Source organism: Lithobates pipiens, unplaced genomic scaffold, assembly GCF_037356315.1.
Source record: "Lithobates pipiens isolate NorthernLeopardFrog02 unplaced genomic scaffold, aLitPip1_a1.2 Scaffold_25, whole genome shotgun sequence".
NCBI classification, from domain to species: domain Eukaryota; kingdom Metazoa; phylum Chordata; class Amphibia; order Anura; family Ranidae; genus Lithobates; species Lithobates pipiens.
The window spans coordinates 2815491-2838334 of record NW_027507787.1 but is presented as its reverse complement, the minus strand read 5'-3'; the positions used below and the strand labels follow the sequence as shown (position 1 = coordinate 2838334).

The window sequence follows — 22844 nt, the reverse complement described above, 5'->3', positions numbered from 1 at the left end:
CAAGAGCGCAGCGACGACTCATCCAAGAGGTCACAAAAGACCCCACAACAACGTCCAAGGAACTGCAGGCCTCACTTGCCTCAGTTAAGGTCAGCGTTCATGCCTCCACCATCAGGAAAAGACTGGGCAAAAATGGCCTGCATGGCAGAGTTCCAAGGAGAAAACCACTGCTGAGCAAAAAGAACATCAAAGCTCGTCTCAATTTCTCCACAACACATCTTGATGATCCCCAAGACTTTTGGGACAACATTCCGTGGACCGATGAGACAAAAGTGGAACTCTTTGGAAGGTGTGTGTCCAAGTATATCTGGCGTAGAAGGAACACTGCATTTCATAAAAAGAACATTATACCAACAGTAAAATATGGTGGTGGTAGTGTGATGGTCTGGGGCTGTTTTGCTGCTTCAGGACCTGGAAGACTTGTCGTGATAAAAGGAACTATGAATTCTGCTGTCTACCAAGAGATCCTGAAGGAGAATGTCCGACCATCTGTTCGTGTACTCAAGCTGAAACGAACTTGGGTTCTGCAGCAGGACAATGATCCTAAACACACCAGCAAGTCCACCACCGAATGGCTGAAGAAAAACAAAATGAAGACTTTGGAGTGGCCTAGCCAAAGTCCTGACCTGAATCCTATTGAGATGTTGTGGTATGACCTTAAAAAGGCCGTTCATGCTCGAAAATCTAATGTAACTGAATTAGGACAATTCTGCAAAGATGAGTGGGCCAAAATTCCTCCAGGATGCTGTAAAAGCCTCATTGCACGTTATCGCAAACGCTTGGTTGCAGTTGTTGCTGCTAAGGGTGGCCCAACCAGTTATTAGGTTTAGGGGGCAATCACTTTTTCACACAGGGCCATGATGGTTTGGATTTTTTTTCACCTTTAATAATAAACACCTTCATTTACAAATTGCATTTTGTGTTTACTTGTGTTGTCCTTGACTATTGTTTAAATTGGTTTGATGTTCCGAAACACTTAAGTGTGACAAACATGCAAAGGAACAGGAAATGAGGAAGGGGGCAAACACTTTTTCACACCACTGTATAAGGATCAATCCCACTGTGATGGAGTAGCAGAATCTTAAAGCAGATAGTTTAGGCAGTTATTATCTGTCAGTGTATGGGATTGATCCAGTCAAGGCACCGCTGAACAAGGACTGCAGCCTTTCCAAACTTCTTAGGGAATAAGGACAAAAAGAAACAAGAAGAGTGATCCATAATGCACTTAAACCTTTATTACAGAAGAAAAGTAACAACCATAGCACTCACATGTCATGTGGACAAGTAACAGCATCTCATATATTCTAGCAGCAACCAGACTCTTTGAAGGATGGAATCCTCAGGTTGAAACGATGCAGTGGTCTCCTGATTTCAGCAGCTTGTGTTCTGAGGGTACTGAATGTGAATCCAACACTGTCCACAACATAAGTGGGGAAATGGGATGGGGGGGAGAGTGAGACACCCAAAGCTGGCGACCAAATGGGAAAGCAAAAGGGCACACTGCTTGTGAAAACATGAGCCGTCACACTAGCAGATGGAGGAATTTCTGCTGGCACTGCACACCCCTGAAATGAAGAGCAGGGGAGCAAACAGGGGGCCTAGGCAGCAAACAGGCATGTACTGGCCATCAGGACTAATGGGAGATTCCCGGTGGCCCGATGGCTCAGTGGGCCAGTTTGGTGCAGTCCTGGAGCCGCTCCTCTCTGACAGTGATTGATCGCTATTTCACTCCTGTCAGGAGGAGCAGCTCCCTCCAGCCTGCAGGGGGAGATAGACGGGCGGCAGACTTTCCTTCCTCTCTCCCCCATCACTTGTTATCACATAACTAGAGAGAGGAAGAAGAGAAGTTGCCTTCAGAACTGTGAGTACACGTGGGAGGGGGACACTCTGATGTAAGGGGGCTGCTGATGGGACTCTGATGTAAGGGGCTGCTGATGGGACTCTGATTTAAGGGGGCTGCTGATGGGACTCTGATTTAAGGGGGCTGCTGATGGGACTCTGATTTAAGGGGGCTGCTGATGGGACTCTGATGTAAGGGGGCTGCTGATGGGACTCTGATGTAAGGGGCCGCTGATGGGACTCTGATGTAAGGGGCCGCTGATGGGACTCTGATGTAAGGGGCCGCTGATGGGACTCTGATGTAAGGGGCCGCTGATGGGACCCATAGCTGCAGAGTGCACAGAGCTGAACACCCACCAGTGGAACAACAGATGCCAACCGACCCACTGAAGTAAAGAATTAGGAAAGTGTGAACTTGGCAAGGTTCGGGTTTGGTTCGCCAACACTCTTTGGATCCCTTGACAGACAGATTGATGTCCCGTTGGGTTCCAATGCTGTTTTGAAGCCCCAGCTCCAGTTGGTGATCAAGCTGCAGCACCCATGAACACGGAAGAAAACACGGACTCATATCTTTTAAAGTTACCCTCGATACATCTATTAAAAAGTGGTTGGACAGGAGGAAAATTGTGACACCGAAGCCCCCTCTCCCTTCCTCTTTCCATCTGTTCAGGAGTTTACGTTTGTGCTGTTCACCTTACAGCTGTTAGGTAATTACCTAGTGCCCTCACGGGTTTGGTGACACCTGGATATCACTATCATTGCTGGATACCATTTGCCACATATGTGTGATGTTTCTTTCACTGCCGTTTGGAGGATTTAATTCACCATTTATATAGACTTTCACTTAAGTGACACTGTTTCACCGTTTATTGGGCTATATGCAATTTATATATTAGCACTTTTTCTGATTATTTATATTTTTTTATGGGTATTTATTTATTTATGTAATTTATGCTATTTATATATCAGCAATTTTTATTGATTTTTTTTTATTTTTCTTCATGTATATTTATTTACCATATGTTTGTGGATCACGGTGATGAGTCTCGCACATAAGCACTTTATTTATTGGGGCTATCATTAGCATAGTATCTTTTTTTCATATAGCACAATCTACCATATATTTGAGATTTTGCTTTTGTTTATCACATGAATTATTGTTTTTTAGTTATTTATTTATTTATCACCTGTGACACTTTCACGCTGGGAGTGCAACACCATTGTTTATTACCAAAATTTCTGATGGCTGTCCTGTTTGAGGTTGCCATGAGCTGTAAGCCATAATCATTACAATGATGACAAATCACGGATTGAACTATCTTGCTTTGCATGTAATGAGTCTATCGTATATATTTGTTTCACCTTTTAAGTTGCATTAGTGAAATAAATTAGCTTTTGCACGATATTCAAATTTTTCGAGTATCACCTGTATATGTGAACTGGGGCTAAGTGATAGCAGGCAAGATACTGATTGGAAATCGCCTTGTTTCTTAGTAAAGTGCAACATTTCATAAGCTTTATTCATAGTTCAATGTTGTACATAACACTTTTGCCATCAACAGGCAAATATTTAAGCTACAGCTACAAACATTTTTATTAATATTATTCCACTAAATTGACATTTTATGAAATTCTGTTACGGAGAAAGTTAGATATTTGTTAGTGTTACGTGCATACAAAACTCTTTTATTTTAGGGATGCCTATATGTAGCTAATAGGGTACTTCACTCTACGGACAGGAGAGACAATATGTTGAAAATGTCAAGTGTTCTGCAAGACTCCTCATCTATCATCTGCCATCCATTTAGAAAGTTCCCAATCTGTAAAGGATTATTCTATTACATGATGCATACCGCTTTTCAGTAGTTTTTGTTTGTATGCTGTAATGCTATGACTGCATGGCATTGCGTAAATCCACTGGGAATTTATAGCTTAGCACACACAGACATAGCGCTGTGTATATTTAGATGTTCTGCCTAAGAATGTACAGTCTGTACCCCCCCCACCAGCAGAGCAATAATATTGGAAAAGACACAAAGGGTGGAGAAATGAGCTGCAGACTAAGCAGTCTGCCGCTAAAACTGTGTGTGTGCAAGTCCTATTGCTGCAGCCTGTGCCATACGGTCTGCATACAGCGAGGAGACCCATACCTGACAACTTTGAGAATGAGGGACACGTTAAGGAGAAGCTGACCTGTTATCCGAAATGTGACAAAAAATGGGCGTGGTTATATTACTTTAAATATTGGCTGTGGCTTAATAGTCTTCCTAAAATCAAGAAATAAAAAAACCTGGAAATTATAAATGCGCCACCTGTACACACTATCCTTCCCTCTCTACACACTGTATATCTTCACCCTTCACATTAACCCCACACTTTCTGTACTAGGGTGACCACATTTCCAAACTGCCATTAAGGGACATCCCCTCCCCTCCTTTCCAAAAATTGATGAGGAGGGGGTTTGACTGGGAATTAGTCGGTGGGGGTGATTCGGCCCAGCATTTTCTGTCACAACGTTCGGCCCAGCATTTCTGTCATAGCGTTTGGTCCAGCATTCTCGGTCTTAGCATGCTATCTAGCTTTCCTGTCATAGCGTTCTGTCCAGCATTTCTGTCATAGCGTTTTGCCCAGGTTTCGGTCATAGCATTTAGGCCAGTTTTTCTGTCATAGCGTTGGGTCCAGTATTTCCGTCATAGTGTTCGGTCCAGTATTTCATCATAGTCCTCTGTCCAGCATGGCGGTCATAGTGTTTTGCCCCTGGGTTCCTGTCATAGCATTCTGCCCGGCATGTCTGTCATAGCGTTTCCGTCCCAGGTTATCTGTCATAGCGTTTCCGCCCCAGGTTATCTGTCATAGCGTTTCCGCCCCAGGTTATCTGTCATAGCGTTTCCGCTCCAGGTTATCTGTCATAGCGTTTCCGCTCCAGGTTATCTGTCATAGCGTTTCCGCCCCAGGTTATTTGTCATAGCGTTTCCGCCCCAGGTTATCTGTCATAGCCTTTCCGCCCCAGGTTATCTGTCATAGCGTTTCCGCCCTAGGTTATCTGTCATAGCGTTCCCGCCCCAGGTTATCTGTCATAGCGTTCCCGCCCCAGGTTATCTGTCATAGCGTTCCCGCCCCAGGTATTCTGTCATAGCGTTCCCGCCCCAGGTATTCTGTCACAGTGTTCTGCCCCTGGAGTTCTGTCATGGCGTTCTGCCAGCATGTCTGTCATAGCGTTCTGCCCCGGGATTTCAGTCATCATTCTATCCAGGTTAACTTTTAGCATTTCTGTCATGGCGTTGTCGTGACATATTTTTTCTGTCAGTATTTCTGTCATAGCGTTTCTGCCCAGCATTTCTGTCATAGGGTTTCAACCTGGCCTCAGAGTTCTCAGAAGGGTGTTGTTCACTTATGACATACTCTGGTAGGTTTGTCTTCATTGATTGTCATGTCTCATCGTATCTGTGTTCATGTTTGTACCGGGGTCAGTTAGCTAGGGCTCGCACATCGGGATCTGTCACGTCTACAGATCCATACGGGCTGAGGTTTCGTTTGTTAATTGATTGTTGTCCACAGTCTTCTCGCCCGTATACCATACGTCATACGATGCATGTTCATTCCCCACATCTTTACGACTACCCACCACAGCCTGTGGGTACACTAGCCCTGAGTTTCCAGTTAATTACCTGTCTCTGCGCTGCAGGTTACTCGGGCTCACTTGCCACTTACACAAGGGGGGGGGTCTGTCATCAGGTTCATGTACGCGCAGTGGTCTTGACATTTCTGCTCATGTTTCATTCTTAGGTAGGCAGAGGAGCGTTGTTGTTCTCATGTCTGATTGTCTGTAATTTGTCTAGTTTGTGTTTTAGGTTGGGCATCCATACCAATATCGACCGTGCTTGCACTCACTTCCTTCAGCTCGGCCATTGTTTTGGGGGCTAGCGGATTGGTGCTGATATCGTTTCGCCACTGGGTTCACCCTTGGGTCAGAAGCAGTCGTCAATTTTCTTCAGTTGACGTCCTGTTGTGTTGAGGCCATGGATGTATAGTCAGGGTGTGTCCTAGCCACGGTCCTTAGGTGGTAGGTTTTTTTGGGCGACGTCGTCATGATTCTGGATTCCACTCTCAGCTCCGAGCTTGTGTCTAGGAGGTTGCCTGGTGTACTGCTCAGGGACATCGGTCCAGTCATCTTTGCTGATCCCCGGTCTGTTCCAGGTGGGGGGGGGGGCTTCAGTCACTTGGGCATGGCTGTAACATGCCATGGGACTTATTTCCATGGGTTGGAGTCTGACTCTCCTTCCTCTGGTAAGGATTCGGTTTGGTTGATAGGTCTTAGGCTGAAGCATGACCTGTCCGCATCCGGTGGGACCAGTCTGTCTTGGTGTCTCCATGTTGATGATGCTCATTTCCATGGCACCTACTCCATCACATCCATCGGACAGCCAGCTTTTCTTCTCCTATCACTTGTATTTTTGGCACTCACCCTCTCACTTCCTCTTACCAGGTATGGGTAGGCCGGGGGGGGGGGGGGGGTGTTTCACGGTGCTTCTAATGGTGTCCGTTGTAGGTTTTTTCAGGCTGCTCAGCCATTTTCTTGCAGGGGTTCCTCGGGTCAGCCCTTGCCCCCTTTTCCCCACGTATCCTCTCATTCACAAGCAGTTCATTTTCATGTCTGGGTTACCTTGGGCATCAGGCTCATCCTATCCTTAGCGGGACGTTCAATTGGGTTTGCGTAGCTTGCAGTCTCTAAGGGGGTTCCTTCTCATCTCCAGGTCAGGAGTCGGTGGGTTCTTCTCTCACACGGATACTTACCGGTTACTTACGGTTGGCGTTTGGGCATACGTCATTTTATGGATGGGATCTTTACCTTCCCTTTCCCACCTAAACTTGTGTCTTTTTGCCCTCTTTTCAGGCGTACTGACCATCCAGGCCATGGCACACCTCAGGCCTTGTTTCTTAAGTAATATCGCATTTCCCACTTGAAGACTCCGATTACAAGTGGGAAGGCTGGCCTACGGCCAGCCTGTATTTGTGGGGGGAGTCTGAGAGACTATTTAACCCTCCTCCTCTGTCAGGGCCAGGGTTGGTGTTTTCTAGGTGCCCACCCACCCGTTTTCCCCAGTTTTGTCACTCATACTCATAGTATTTTTTCTTATTCTTACATTCAGGGTATGCCCTCTTTTCAGGCGTACTGACCATCCAGGCCATGGCACACCTCAGGCCTTGTTTCTTAAGTAATATCGCATTTCCCACTTGAAGACTCCGATTACAAATAATGAAATAGTTCAACTCACCATAACGCAGAATCAGTAGGAACCCTGAGCTTGTCACTTGCCACCAGATGCAGCGTGCCAATTGTCACCGTCGCCTGCCCCCAGATGCAGCTTGTTACTTGCCACCGTCGCTTGCAACAAGATGCATCTTGTCACTTGACACCGTTGCCTGCCGCCAGATGCAGCGTGTCACTTGCCACCATTGCCTACTACCAGATGCAGTGTATCACTTGCCACCCATAGCCTGCCACTAGATGCAGCGTGTCACTTGCCACCATTGCCTGCTACCAGATGCAGTGTGCCACTTGCAAGTTGCCACCCCTAGCCTTCCACCAGATGCAGTGGGCCACTTATAGCCTTCCACCAGATGCAGTGCGCCACTTTCCACCCATAGGCTGCCACCAGATAACGTGTGCCACTTTCCATTCATAGCCTGCCACCAGATGCAGTGGGCCACTTTTCACCCACAGCCTGCCACCAGATTCAGTGTCACTTGCTCCCCGCAGCCTGCCACCAGTACGACGCACCGGAGCCCCAGGAAAGTGAACGCCCTTCTCGCTGCTGATGTGACTCCTCCCATGCGGCGGCCTGGGGGGGTCACATCTTTATCTCTGAGGGGTTCATGCTGGGACTTGTAGTCCTTCACTTTTGAGGGGCCACATCCCCCAAAAGTGAAGGACTACAAGTCCCAGCATGAACCCCTGATATCTAAAGATGTGACTCCACCCCAAAATTGAAGGACTACAAGTCCCAGCATGAACCCCTGATATCCAAGGATGTCACTCCCCCCAAAATTGAAAGACTACAAGTCCCAGCATGAACACCTTGAGAATAAATAGATTTCACAGGCTCATGCTGGGACCTGTAGTTCTTCACTTTTGAGGAGTCACATCCCCCAAAGGTGAAGGACTACAAGTCCCAGCATGAACCCTGCCCTGATAACTAAGGATGTGTCCTCCTTCCATCCCTCCGAGGGTGTCGTGTCATCTGTCAGTGTCCTGTCCCTTAGCTGCCGACTGTACTCTCTGCACAGTGCACCGATAGGCTTGCTAGCTCTAGGCTGACTCATACTCTGCACTGCTGTGAAATGCTGACAATTTAGCACAGAACACCAGCTGCTTGGCAAGAGCTGACAGGATTTTAACCTAACATCTGTAGGTGAGTGCTTTGGGATTTACTCGCCTTCCTACCTAAACGCATCTCTCTGTTTGTGCACTGCAGTCAGTGCCTCAGATATTTCTTCTGCATGCCGCTGCCTGGCTGGACTTGAGAAGATGCAGGGAGGAGGTGGGTGGAGCTAAGCAGTGAGTGGGGAGGAGGAGGAAGTTAAATCCTCCTCTGCTGTGAACGCTGGAGCCTCTGCCTCTCTCCTCCTTGTGACATCACTGGTTGCTAGACGCCAGGCAGGCGGCGGTGGCTAGCAACCAGTTTGGGCAGTGAGCCAGCGGCCTTGGTGAACAAAGTAAAAGGGGTCTATGCTAACCAGGGGTCCACCACAGGCTGACAGTGAGTGACAGTGGTGATGCGCGGGCTATTTTAGGGGGTATCAGATTGGCCCAGAGCCAGGGGGAATTTCCGGAACACTGTATTGTCCCGGAATGAGGGTGCCCGGGACCCAGGATAGAGCTGCCAATTACGGGACTGTCCAGGGCAATCCGGGACATGTGGTGACCCTATTCTGTACACACTGCGCCCCTTTACCATTCACATTAACCATGCGTTTCCTGTACACACTGCACCCCTTTACCCTTCACATTAACCCCACACTTCCTGTACACACTGTACCCCTTTACCCTTCACAATAACCTCGCATTTCCTGTACACACTGCCCCCTTCACCCTTCACATTAACCCCACACTTCCTGTACACACTGCCCCCCTTTACCCTTCACTTTAACCCCACACTTCCTGTACTCACTAATTTCCTATACCCTTCACATTAACCCAACACTTCCTATACACACTGCCCCCCTTTACCCTTCACATTAACTCCACGCTTCCTGTACACACTGCTCCCCTTTCCCCTTCACATTAACCCAACATTTCCTGTACACACTGCACCCCTTCACATTGACCCCACACTTCCTGTACAAACTGCCCCCCTTTACCCTTCACACTATCCCCACACTTCCTGTACACACTGCCCCCCTTTACCCTTCACTTTAACCCAACACTTCCTGTACACACTGCACCCCTTTACCCTTCACATTAACCTCACACTTCCTGTACACACTGCCCCCTTTACCCTTCACATTAACCCCACACTTCCTGTACACACTGCCCCCCTTTACCCTTCACACTAACCCCACACTTCCTGTACACACGAATTCCCTATACCCTTCACATTAACCCCACACTTCCTGTACACACTGCCCCCTTTACCCTTCACATTAACCCCTCACTTCCTGTACAAACTGTGCCCTTTCACCCTTCACATTGACCCCACACTTCCTGTAGACACTGCCCCCCTTTACTCTTCACACTAACCCCGCACTTCCTGTACACACTAATTCCCTATACCCTTCACACTAACCCCACACTTCCTGTACACACTGCCCCCCTTTACCCTTCACACTAATCCCACACTTCCTGTACACACTGCCCCCCTTTACCCTCCACTTTAACCCCACACTTCCTGTACACACTAATTTCCTATACCCTTCACATTAACCCAACACTTCCTGTACACACTGCCCCCCTTTACCCTTCACATTAACCCCACGCTTCCTGTACACACTGCCCCCCTTTATCCTTCACATTAACCCCACACTTCCTGTACACACTAATTTGCTATACTCTTCACATTAACCTCGCACTTCCAGTACACACTGCACCCCTTTACCCTTCACATTAACCCGACACTTCCTGTACACACTGCACCCCTTTACCCTCCACATTAACCCCACACTTCCTGTACACACTAATTCGCTTTACCCTTCCTGTCCCCCTGTACACTAGAGAGCTATAAAGGGATATGACTAGGAGTAGATATAACACTACAGGAAGCTGAGAAGGTGGGGCCGTATGAAAATGATGCATGCAAAATGAATTGCTGTGAGTGGATGGAGGATACTGTGTGTCGGGGTGAGAAGTGGATGAAGAGCTGTAAGCCCTTGTACACACGGTCGGACATTCTGATGGAAAATGTCCGATCGAACCGTGTTGTCGGATAATCCGACCGTGTGTGGGCTTCATTGGAATTTTTACGTCGGAATGTCTGACCAACAAAATTTGAGAGCTGGATATAAAATTTTCCGACAACATGATCCGATCAGACTTTGTCCGATAGTTTGTAGAGAAATCCGGATTGGACAAAGTGCCACGCATGCTCAGATCAAATTACGAGACCAAAGCTATTGGCTACTAGCCTAAACATAGTCCGTCGTTGCATACGAACGTCATCACGTTCCGAACTATCAGATTTTCCGACAACTTTGTCTGACCGTGTGTATGCAACATCAGTTTTGGACAAAATCTGTCGGAAAAAAACTGATGGATTTTGTGGTCGGAATTTCTGACCTGGTGTACAAGGGCTAAGAGGCTGTGTCATGGTTATGCAGTGATCTTCCTCTTGTTGCTTACCTCCCCTCATGTGTTCTGACTAAGAGGCCAGCCACTTCCACCTGGTGGTTTTTATAACCTCTCCTCTAAGCATGGCTCCACTCCAGGCCCTATCAGGGAACCCTATATTAACCTGTGCACTGCAAGTCCTGCTTACCGTGTGCTCTATGTTTGACTCTGTTACCGACCTTGGCGTGTTCTTTACGATTCCTGTCTGCTTGTGACCTTGACCTTTTGCATGTCCCTGACCATCCCTGTCTGCCTGTGACCCTAAACCTTTGGCGTGTACTCTGTTGTTCCTGTCTGCTAGTTGCCCTGACCTCTCCCGTATCCCCTTACTATCCTTGTCGTTCCAGCCTGCTGCTTCCTTCTCCTGTAGTCTACTGGGAGCGTGAGCTGTGAGACCCTAGGGGCCACGACCTGGAGCCAGACTGCAGCGAAGTCCATCCTCACCACTGGAGGCTCTGGCGAACACCCGCTGGCTCTTAGACTCCGCACCCTGGGGAATCTATGCTCCAGCTCCCATTTGGATCTGTGTTAGTGATCCTGTAGACCTGTGTCCTGAATCTCCCTGGGTACTATCTGCAGCAGTCAGTCCTAAGGTCCACTATCTAGCGGTGCACTTCCGACTCCTACGGAGTGCATCTGTCACCTGGTCTCAGGGGACCTGACAGGCTGATTACACAAACCTGGTATGACCTGGTGTATACACAACAGTAAATTAATGAGGGTGATCAATGACTATGTGAAGGGGAGTGGCTTAGAAAGTGATGTTGGGTGGTGGTTGGAGATCAGTGATGATGGGGGAGTGGCTTGTGGAGTACTAGGTGGTAGATTTTATATCAACGCTGGGTGCCGAAGTGAGCATTCTATCACCTGGTGTCCGGACATGGGGTGGGTCTGTGTGATGCTGGGCTTTAGTACACATTATGAGAAAGTCTTGCAGAAAACGGTTGGGAAGTGTAGAGACCTGTATATGGAATGCTGAATTACTAAAGTAGAGGCTGTTCATGAAGCAAAGAGAATGTTCGTAAATAAGCTGCAGCTATGTTCATTTTGTATACTCAATAACGTAAAAGGAAAATTAGAAGAAAGCAAAAACAAAGAAAAATAAATAAATTTGCCAGCAAATGATTCGTTGATGGAAATTAATGCAGCTTTGGCTATTTTTCTAAGCTCAGTGAACATTCATATTATCGGGTGAACATTCTCTCCTCTTTTAGTGCATTTAAACCCAAGAAAAAAAATATATATTGCAGCCTAGAAGTCCTTATATATGGTGGCTACATTCGTTTTTCTCTTTTAAATCCTTTAAATTTGCACCGGGTAATCCTGAGGTGACAATGCTCACGCACTGTATTATATGAAGGATAAGCATTGTCGCCCTAGGACAAGAATTAATTTAAGACTAAAGCCTAGCTTAGTACAACCCATTGGGTTGAATGGTAAAATAAAACAAAGAAAACAGAGGCGCTCGGGAGGAGCAGCTCTACTGTCTGATGTTAGTACAGCAGCCAGCGTTCTCAGCCATTGTCTTTTTTGGGCATACCCCTTCAATAGAAGCCGGCAGAAAGGCCAGCTTCTGTCGAACCGGCTGCCATACACATGGACCAAATTTTGGGCAGTTTCTATTGAACCATCTGATGCCGCCCAATATTTGCCCGTGTGTAGCGACCAAAAGACAGAATTCCTCCCCTCATCTCCATACCCTGGGGGTGTTCTTTTGTTCAAAAAAAGTCTATAATGCAGCACAGTCAGAGAGCACAGGAAGTTATCAGTATGTATTTTTGTGTGTGCACTTAACAAGCAGAATTACTGTGTGTACAGTGGTGTGAAAAAGTGTTTGCCCCCTTCCTCATTTCCTGTTCCTTTGCATGTTTGTCACACTTAAGTGTTTCGGAACATCAAACCAATTTAAACAATAGTCAAGGACAACACAAGTAAACACAAAATGCAATTTGTAAATGAAGGTGTTTATTATTAAAGGTGAAAAAAAATCCAAACCATCATGGCCCTGTGTGAAAAAGTGATTGCCCCCTAAACCTAATAACTGGTTGGGCCACCCTTAGCAGCAACAACTGCAACCAAGCGTTTGCGATAACGTGCAATGAGGCTTTTACAGCGTCCTGGAGGAATTTTGGCCCACTCATCTTTGCAGAATTGTCCTAATTCAGTTACATTAGAGGGTTTTCGAGCATGAACGGCCTTTTTAAGGTCATACCACAACATCTCAATAGGATTCAGGTCAGGACTTTGGCTAGGCCACTCCAAAGTCTTCATTTTGTTTTTCTTCAGCCATTCGGTGGTAGACTTGCTGGTGTGTTTAGGATCATTGTCCTGCTGCAGAACCCAAGTTCGTTTCAGCTTGAGTACACGAACAGATGGTCGGACATTCTCCTTCAGGATCTCTTGGTAGACAGCAGAATTCATAGTTCCTTTTATCACGGCAAGTCTTCTAGGTCCTGAAGCAGCAAAACAGCCCCAGACCATCACACTACCACCACCATATTTTACTGTTGGTATAATGTTCTTTTTATGAAATGCAGTGTTCCTTCTACGCCAGATATACTTGGACACACACATTCCAAAGAGTTCCACTTTTGTCTCATCGGTCCACAGAATGTTGTCCCAAAAGTCTTGGGGATCATCAAGATGTGTTGTGGAGAAATTGAGACGAGCTTTGATGTTCTTTTTGCTCAGCAGTGGTTTTCTCCTTGGAACTCTGCTATGCAGGCCATTTTTGCCCAGTCTTTTCCTGATGGTGGAGGCATGAACGCTGACCTTAACTGAGGCAAGTGAGGCCTGCAGTTCCTTGGACGTTGTTGTGGGGTCTTTTGTGACCTCTTGGATGAGTCGTCGCTGCGCTCTTGGGGTAATTTTGGGCGGCCGGCTACTCCTGGGAAGGTTCACCACTGTTCCATGTCTTCGCCATTTGTGGATAATGGCTCTCACTGTGGTTCGCTGGATTCCCAAAGCTTTGGAAATGGCTTTATAACCCTTTCCAGACTGATAGATCTCAATTACTTTCTTTCTCAATTGTTCCTGAATTTCTTTGGGTCTCGGCATGATGTGTAGCTTTTAAGGATCTTATGGTGGACCTTACTGTGTCAAGCAGCTCCTATTTAAGTGATGCCTTGATTGTGAACAGGTGTGGCAATAATCAGGCCTGGGTGTGGCTAGAGAAATTGAACTCAGGTGTGGACAACCACAGTTATAGTAGGTTTTAACAAGGGGGGCAATCACTTTTTCACACAGGGCCATGATGGTTTGGATTTTTTTTCACCTTTAATAATAAACACCTTCATTTACAAATTGCATTTTGTGTTTACTTGTGTTGTCCTTGACTATTGTTTAAATTGGTTTGATGTTCCGAAACACTTAAGTGTGACAAACATGCAAAGGAACGGGAAATGAGGAAGGGGGCAAACACTTTTTCACACCACTGTGTATATATATCGACCAAAGGGAAGTAAACTAGAGAAGTTTACTGTGAATACACTTTAAAGCCACTCTAAAAGGGAGGTTGACAGGAGCTATCTGTATATAGCTCGATTGGCTAGACTATTACATGTAATATACATTTAATTTTTAGAGAATATATATATATTACATAAAATAAAATATATACATACAGTGCCTTGAAAAAGTATTCATACCGCTTGAGAGTTTCCACATTTTGTCATGTTAAACCAAAAACGTAAGTGTATTTTATTGGGACTTTATGCGATAGACCAACACAAAGTAACACATAATTGTGCAGTGGAAGGAAAATTAGAAATAATTTTCAAAATTTTTTACAAATAAATATTTGAAAAGTGTGGCATGCATTTGTATTCAGCCCCCTTTACTCCGATACCCCTAACTAAAATATAGTGAAACCAATTTCCTTCAGAAGTCATCTAGTTAGTAAATACAGTCTACCTGTATGTAATTGAATCTCAGTATAAATACAGCTGTTCTGTGAAGTCCTCAGAGGTTTGTTAGAGAACATTAGTAAACAAACTGCATTATGAAGGCCAAGGAACACACCAGACAAGTCAGGGATAAAGTTGTAAAGAAGTTTAAAGCAGGGTTAGGTTATAAAAAAAATATCCCAAGCTTTGGACATTCCATGGAGTACTGTTAAATCCATCATCTGAAAATGGAAAGAGTATGGCACAACTGCATACCTACCAAGACATGGCCGTTTGCCTAAATTGACAGGCCGGGCAAGGAGAGCATTAAACAGAGAAGCAGGCAAGAGGGCCACGGTAACGCTGGAGGAGCTGCAGAGATCCACAGCTCAGGTGGGAGAAACTATTAGCCCCCGTACACACGGTCGGACACTCTGCCAACCAAATCCATTGGATTTTGTCCAACGGATTTTGTCCGACGGACTGTTGCATACACACGGTCGGACCAAGTTGTCGGAAAATAGCCAATAGCTTTGGTGTAGGAATTTGATCTGAGCATGCGTGGCACTTTGTCCGATCGGAATTCTCTACACAAAAAAAAGACTAAAGAGACTGGGGCAGAGGTTCACCTTCCAGCAGGATAATGACCCTAAACATACAGCCAGAGCTGCAATGGAATAGTTTAGATCAAAGTATATATTTATGCGTTAGAATGGCCCAGTCAAAGTCCAGACCTTTAATCCAAGTGGGAATATGTGGCAAAACAGAAAATTTCTGTACACACGCTCTCCATCCAATCTGACAGAGCTTTTCTGCAAAGAAGAATGGGCAAAATATCACTCTCTAGATGTGCAAAGCTGGCAGAGACATCCTCAAAAAGACTTGCAGCTGTAATTGCAGTGAAAGGTGGTTCTCCAAAGTATTGACTCAGGGGGGCTGAATACAAATGTACGCCACACTTTTCAGATATTTTTTTGTAAAAAAATATTTAAAAACCATTTATCATTTTCCTTCCACTTCACAATTATATGGCACTTTGTGTTGGTCTATCACATAAAATCACAATAAAATACATACATATATGTTTTTGGTTGTAATTAGTGATGGACGAACTTCCAACGGGATGTTTCGTGAACGCGGCCAAAAGTTTGCGAACCGCAAAGTTCGCGGCGGACCCCATTGACTTTAATGGCAGGCAAACCTTAAAAACCTACAGGTCATATTTTCAGCCACAAAATTCTTACTAGCTGTGCACACATAGTCCCATAATATGGACACTGACATAACAAAAGTATTAAGTGAATCTGGGATCAACAACGACAAGCATTCTTTTTTTATTTGTGAAATTTTGACAATTCAGGAGAGCATGAAGGCTATGGAGGAGAGGCAAGGTCAGGGCAGGCTATGAAGGGGGTGCAAGAGATGATCAGTGCTACAGTCAGGGCAGCGCAGTCCTGTGCCAGTGTCCCAGTGTGCCAACCTGTGCTTGATCCCCTCCCTCTGCCCGGCCCTTACCCCCACCTATGCAGGGCTCCACTGCGGTGGTCCGAAGGTGCCAGTCCAGTGCTGATCCTCAGCCATGGTGCTGGCACTGCCTGCTGATTGGCTTCTCTGCTGCTATCTCCCTCACTGTCTGAAACCAGCACCATGATAGAGACTGAGCACTGACACCAGCACCGTGATAGAGAGCACTGACACCAGCGCCCAGATAGAGAGCACTGACACCAAACCAGCTCCGAGATAGAGAGCATTGACACCAGCACCGAAATAGAGAGCACTAACACCAGCACCGAGATAGAGAGCACTGACACCAGCACCAAGATAGAGAGCACTGACACCAGCACCAAGATAGAGAGCACTGACACCAGCACCGTGATAGAGAGCACTGACACCAGCACCGTGATAGAGAGCACTGACACCAGCACCGTGGTAGAGAGCACTGACACCAGCACCGTGGTAGAGAGCACTGACACCAGCACCGTGATAGAGAGCACTGACACCAGCACCGTGATAGAGAGCACTGACACCAGCACCGTGATAGAGAGCACTGACACCAGCACCGTGATAGAGAGCACTGACACCAGCACCGTGATAGAGAGCACTGACACCAGCACCATGATAGAGAGCACTGACATCAGCACCGTGATAGAGGGCACTGACACCAGCACCGAGATAGAGAGCACTGACACCACACCAGCACCATGATAGAGAGCACTGACACCAGCACCGTGATAGAGAGCACTGACACCAGCACCATGATAGAGAGCACTGACACCAGCACCGTAATAGAGAGTACGGACACCAGCACCGAGATGGAGAGGACTGACACCAGCACCGAGATGGAGAGGACTGACACCAGCACCGAGATGGAGAGGACTGTCACCAGCACCGAGATGGAGAGGACTGACACCAGCACCGAGATAGAGAGGACTGACACCAGCACCGAGATAGAGAGCACTGATACCAGCACCGAGATAGAGAGCACTGACACCACACCAGCACCGTGATAGAGAGCACTGACACCAGCACTGTGATAGAGAACACTGACACCAGCACTGTGATAGAGAGCACTGACACCAGCACTGTGATAGAGAGCACTGACACCAGCACCAAGATAGAGAGCACTGACACCAGCACCGAGATAGAGAGCACTGACACCAGCACCGAGATAGAGAGCACTGACACCACACCAACACCGTGATAGAGAGCACTGACACCAGCACCGTGATAGAGAGCACTGACACCAGCACCGAGATAGAGAGCACTGACACCAGCCCTCTTTGTAGTATAGCTGCAGAACCGCTCAGCAGTCACAATGCTGTACAGTGTAAATGCACTATACTATGCTTTATATATGTGCAAGTATTTTATACGTGTATTACACCCCTATATACTGCACACCAAATAGTACACCTATACCAGTCCTTAAAAGGACCTTTGTGGACCTAGTAGCTAGTGATTTGCAGACTGTCCCTCAGTCGCTACACTGATAAAAGACAGCTGCAGAATCTGTCAGCAGTCAAGTATAATAGGCTTTCTATATTTGAAAGAAAGTATATTATACGTGTAGAACCCTATATACTGTACACCTATACCAGTCCTTAAAATGACTTTTGTGGACCTAATAGTAATAGCTAGTGATTAAACTGACTGTCCCTGCTCCACACAGCCTCCTGTCCCTACACTGACAAAAGATAGCTGCAGAATCGGTCAGCAGTGCACTATGCAATCAGCAGCACAGCAGTCAGCAGCAGTGCACCAGAACCCTATATACTGTACACCTATACCAGTCCTTAAAATGACTTTTGTGGACCTAATAGCTAGTGATTTGTGTCACTAAAGTCTGTCCCTGCTCCACACAGCAACCTCTCCCTACACTGACAAAAGACAGAATGTAAAATGGCCGCCAGATCAGGTCTATTTATAAGGTAGGGGGAATGTCCAATTGTCCATGTGCTGAAATGTCTCAATTGGCTGTCCCCATGATGGATGTGTCATGGGTCAAAATTATTCACAATGTAAACAAAAATGGCTGCCGCATGAACAGCGCCAGAAGTCAGCCGGTTTGGCGAATCGCGAACACTCAAAATTTGCCGCGAACCGCTGACTGAAGGAACATTTGAATCCTAGCATATGTAAGAATTATACCTATTTATTTTCTAACTGGTGCAAAAATGATTATTAACAATCATAGCTCATTTTTTAAAACCTAGCCACAAAGCACTCGAAGCTGTATATGATTAGTTTTGACCACCTGTAAGACTTCATCTGTTCTTGAATAAAGCAGACTAATGACTATGGGAAAAGGCGTTTGGTAACAGCTGGAGTGCTCAAATAAGCTATACACTCTTCTAAGCTCTTTATAATATTTTTCAGGCAATTTAGACAGAACATCTCGATATTCTGGTGTTAATGGGAATGAAGAGCTGGAAGGAACAGAACAATTTAAATAACAAGCACTCGTTGGCTGAATGTTTCCCCCTGATATAATCATAAACCTCAGTTAGCTGAGACATTAAAATCATAGTTAATACACAGAGCACTAGAAAATAACATGTTGGACCCATCACTTGACAGTAACAAATGGTTTTACAGTGTCTCTGGCCAGCTGGAAGCTATGTGATAGCATAAACTTAAGCAGACAAGGACAGATTTTACAAATGCTCTGGGGTCTACTATCCATGCTCCATTGTTATGGACACTGTACTAAAGTAATTAGAGATGTGCTGCCACAAAATAATTATCTTATTAACTTATTACAGGTAGTCAGTAAAGTCTTTGTATGCTCTTTGTCTCTTGTTATATACTCTTTGTATATGTGTAGTCAGGGGCGGACTGACAACTCATGGGGCCCCCGGGTAATAGGAGATTATGGGGCCCCCGGGCAATAGGAGATTATGGGGCCCCCAGGCAATATATTATGGGGCCACACAGCATACACACACACACACATACAGTATACACACACAGACACACAGTATAAACACACAGTATGCACACACAGAATACACATACACACACTGAAAAAGTACTGGAGAGGTGGGGCAGCTATAATCTTGGGATTTTTTTAAAAACACAGATTTTTACATACTGTCCCTGGTTTTATTGAGGGTGGCAACTCTGATGGGGCCCCTTAGTGGCATGGGGCCCTCAGGCAGTGCCCGAGTGCCAGAATGGTCAGTCTGCCCCTGTTTGTAGTTCATACGGCCAAGTTTACTCAGTTGGACTGAAAGACACATTAAATCATAAAACTGTCCTGACTGCTGGGAATATTATTATTATTATTATTATTATTATTATTATACAGGTTTTATATAGCGCCAACTGTTTGCGCAACACTTTACAACATAAGGGCAGACATTACAGTTATATTACAAGTTGGTACAAGATGAATCAGAGGGCCCTGCTCATTAGAGCTTACAATCTAAAAGATGGCAGCAGGATAAGCATGTCCTAACACTCCTTACCTGTTAAGTCATGGCAATACAAGTGTAGCACTTACTGCTGAAGGAGCCACTGTTTTCTCAGGTTTCCTGTGCCTGGAGCCCATGACTCCATGAGAAGCGGGAGACGAACACAGGGAACACCATATAAACTCCCTCCCCCATGGGAGACAAGCAACGGGAACACCATGAGAGACGGATGACCTCCTTACCTCTATCCTGCCCATCCCATCCTTGAGCTGGGGTGTGCTGGGTGGCTGAACCGGATGGTGAGCCATCCCTGGAGTGGCGACTGGTGGGTCCACCAGTCTTCTCCTGCTTTTGCCCCGGTCGCAGGTCTCCTCTCTCCTCCTCCCCCTAGCCCAATAACATTGCTTCTCCTGTCAGCCAATTGTTTCTTCACTCACATGCAACTTTATCAAAGGGTACCATATCCTTTGATAAAGTCACATGTGAGCAAAGAAACACGTCAGGGCGGGGCTTGTGACATCATCGCATCGTTTGTAGGAAGTACACGATCACCAATGAGGGCAGCAGGGCCGAGGACTTGCAGACGATTTTGTGACCCCAGGGACGGATCTGAATATTTTCAAGTTCATCACCTGTATGCACCAGGATAGTGCATTCCTGTGAGTGGAACAGTTGCTTGTGTTTTAAATAAATTTCGTTTTACAGTATTACACTCTGCTAGTTCCTTTTTTACCTTTCCGTTGCCATCATATATGAGAGATCACGCTTGCAGGAGTTTACTATTGGGAGCTTAAAGATCCTGGAGAGACGCCAAAGGGGAGATAAAGACACCTTAACTGCTTGCCGACTGCCTCATGCCGATATACGTTGGCAGAAGGGCTCGTACAGGCAGAATCATGTACCTGTACGTGGCCCTTCAAGAGGAGGCCAGCGGGCAAGCACCAGCAGCAAGCTCCGTGAGTCGGGTCACGTGTCCTGGGGACTCGATCGCCACGGGGATACCCACGATCGCCTGATGGGGAGGAAGAACAGGGAGATCCTAAACAAGCATTTCCCCGTTCTGCTTAGTAACAGTGTCACTGATCTCTGCTCCCTGTGATTGGGAGCAGAGATCAGTGATGTGTCACACACAGCCACACCCCCCCACAGTTAGAAACACACCCCCAGGACACACTTAACCCTTACACTGCCACCTAGTGGTTAACCCCTTCACTGCCAGTGTCATTTACACAGGAATCAGTGCATTTGTATAGCACTGATTGCTGTATAAATGATAATGATCCCAAAAATGTGTCAAAAATGTCTGATGTGTCCGACATAATGTCGCAGTAATGATAAAAATCGCTGATCGCTGCCATTTAAAAAAAAATGAAATTATTAATAAAAATGTAGCAAATGTAACAACTTATCTCTCGCCTTATCTATTGCAACTCCCTCCTGAAAAAAGACAATAGCCCATCCAGTTCAACCTGTGTTGGTGTAGTGTGTAAGCGTCTATAATTATTTCCCATAATCCTGTAAATTGTGTTCTTTAAAATATACATTCAAGAGTCTTTTAAAAAATATTCATACTCCCTGCAGCCACCACCCATTGCGGAAGAGAGTTCCACATCCTTATTGCCATTACAGTGAAACCCCCCCTGTGCAGTTTAAGGCTAAACCACTTCTCCTCCAGTCTTAATGTGTGGTGCCATGTCCTCTAATGCAGTGTACACAGGGCCGGACTGATGGAACGAATCTGGCGGACAATTCGATCATGTATGGGCTTCATCTGACCTTTTCTGTAGAAAAATCAGACAGACTTTAGATTTAGAACACGTTTCAAATTTTTTTCGATGGACTTGAGTCCGGTCTAAGAATTAGCTCATCTGCATGCTGGTCTGAGGGATGAAAGCCAATACTAGGGCAGCTGTTGGCTACTGGCTATGAACTTCCTTATTCTAGTCCGGTCATACGTTATCACGGTCGAATCTGTCGGACTTTGGTGTGATTGTGTGTGTCCAAGTCCGTTCGTTCGGAAAGTCCGTCAGAAGTCCGCCGAGAAGACAGTCAGATCTAGTCTGCCAGAAGGTCTGGTCGTGTGTATGCAGCATTACACTCCCTGAAACTGAATCGTTTTTTTCCTATGTTGGAATCCCCATTGAGGTATTTGTAGATAGATATTGTGCCCCCTCTCAAGCGGTTTATACATTTAGTGTTTGCAGTTGTTCCTCGTAATTGAGGTCCTCCAGTCCACTTATTAGTTTTGTTGCCCTTCTTTGGACTCTCTCCAGCTTCGGCATACCCTTTCTGACGACTGGTGACCAGAATTGGACAGAATACCCCAGATGAGGCCAAACCAGAGATTTATAAAGTGTCTGGACTATCTTTTTAATGATACCGAATACTGCTGCCAGACTTACGTACCTTACAAACCACTCAGTGTCTGCCCCCCCCCCCCCCCCCCGCCAATCCCTCCACTGGCTTCCAATTGCCCAGCGAATTAAATTCAAAATACTAACTACAACATAAACAACTATTCAAAACTCTGCCTGGAGCTACATCACCAATCTTATCTCCAAATATCACCCAAACCATCCTCTCTGCACCTTTTAAGACCACCTACTCTTAAGCTCCCTTGTCTCCTCCTCCCATGCTCTAGGACTTCTCCTGAGCCTCTTCCATCCTCTCAAACTTTCTACCTCAACCTGTCTGGCTATCTCCTACTCTGGCTGCCTTCAGGTTATCCTTGAAAGCGCATCTCTTCAGGGAAGCCTATCACGCCTCCAATGAATGTTTTATTACTTCCATCAGCTCGACTGCCACAATTATAACCTTCTGTACCACTTGCCCCACCCTATTAGATTGTAAGCTCTTCTGAGCAGGGCCCTCTTAACCCTCTTGTATTTTATTGTACTGTACCTATATTGTCTCCCTTTTATATTGTAAAGCCCTGCGTAAACTGTTGGCGCTATATACAGCGGGGAAAATAATTATTTGATCCCCTGCAGGTTTTGTAAGTTTGGCCATGTAAAAAGAAATGAAGGGTTAATCATTTTGATCATAGGTGTATTTTAAATGATAGAGACAGAATATCAACTAAAAATCCAGAAAAAACTCATGATTCAAATGTTATAAATTGAGTTGCAGTTCAGTGCATAAGTAAGTATTTGATCCCCAAGCAAAATAATTAGTACTTGGAGGAAAGACCCCTGTTGTCAAGCACAGAGGTAAGACGTTTCTTGTAGTTGGTGGCAAGGTTTGCACATATCTCTGGAGAGATTTTGGTCCACTCTTCTTTACAGATCTTCTCTAAATCCTTAAGGTTTCTTGGCTGTCACTTGGCAACTTGAAGTTTCATCTCCCTCCATAAATTTTCAATTGGATTAAGATCTGGGGACTGGC

General features: G+C 45.9%; 1 protein-coding gene across 3 annotated transcripts in view; it reads left to right on the top strand.

Moving 5' to 3' along the window:
• The window catches only part of PLAC9 (placenta associated 9), a 60903-nt gene that overhangs the window by 15394 nt on the left and 22665 nt on the right, over nt 1-22844 (top strand). The gene's annotated exons all lie outside the window — the stretch shown is intronic.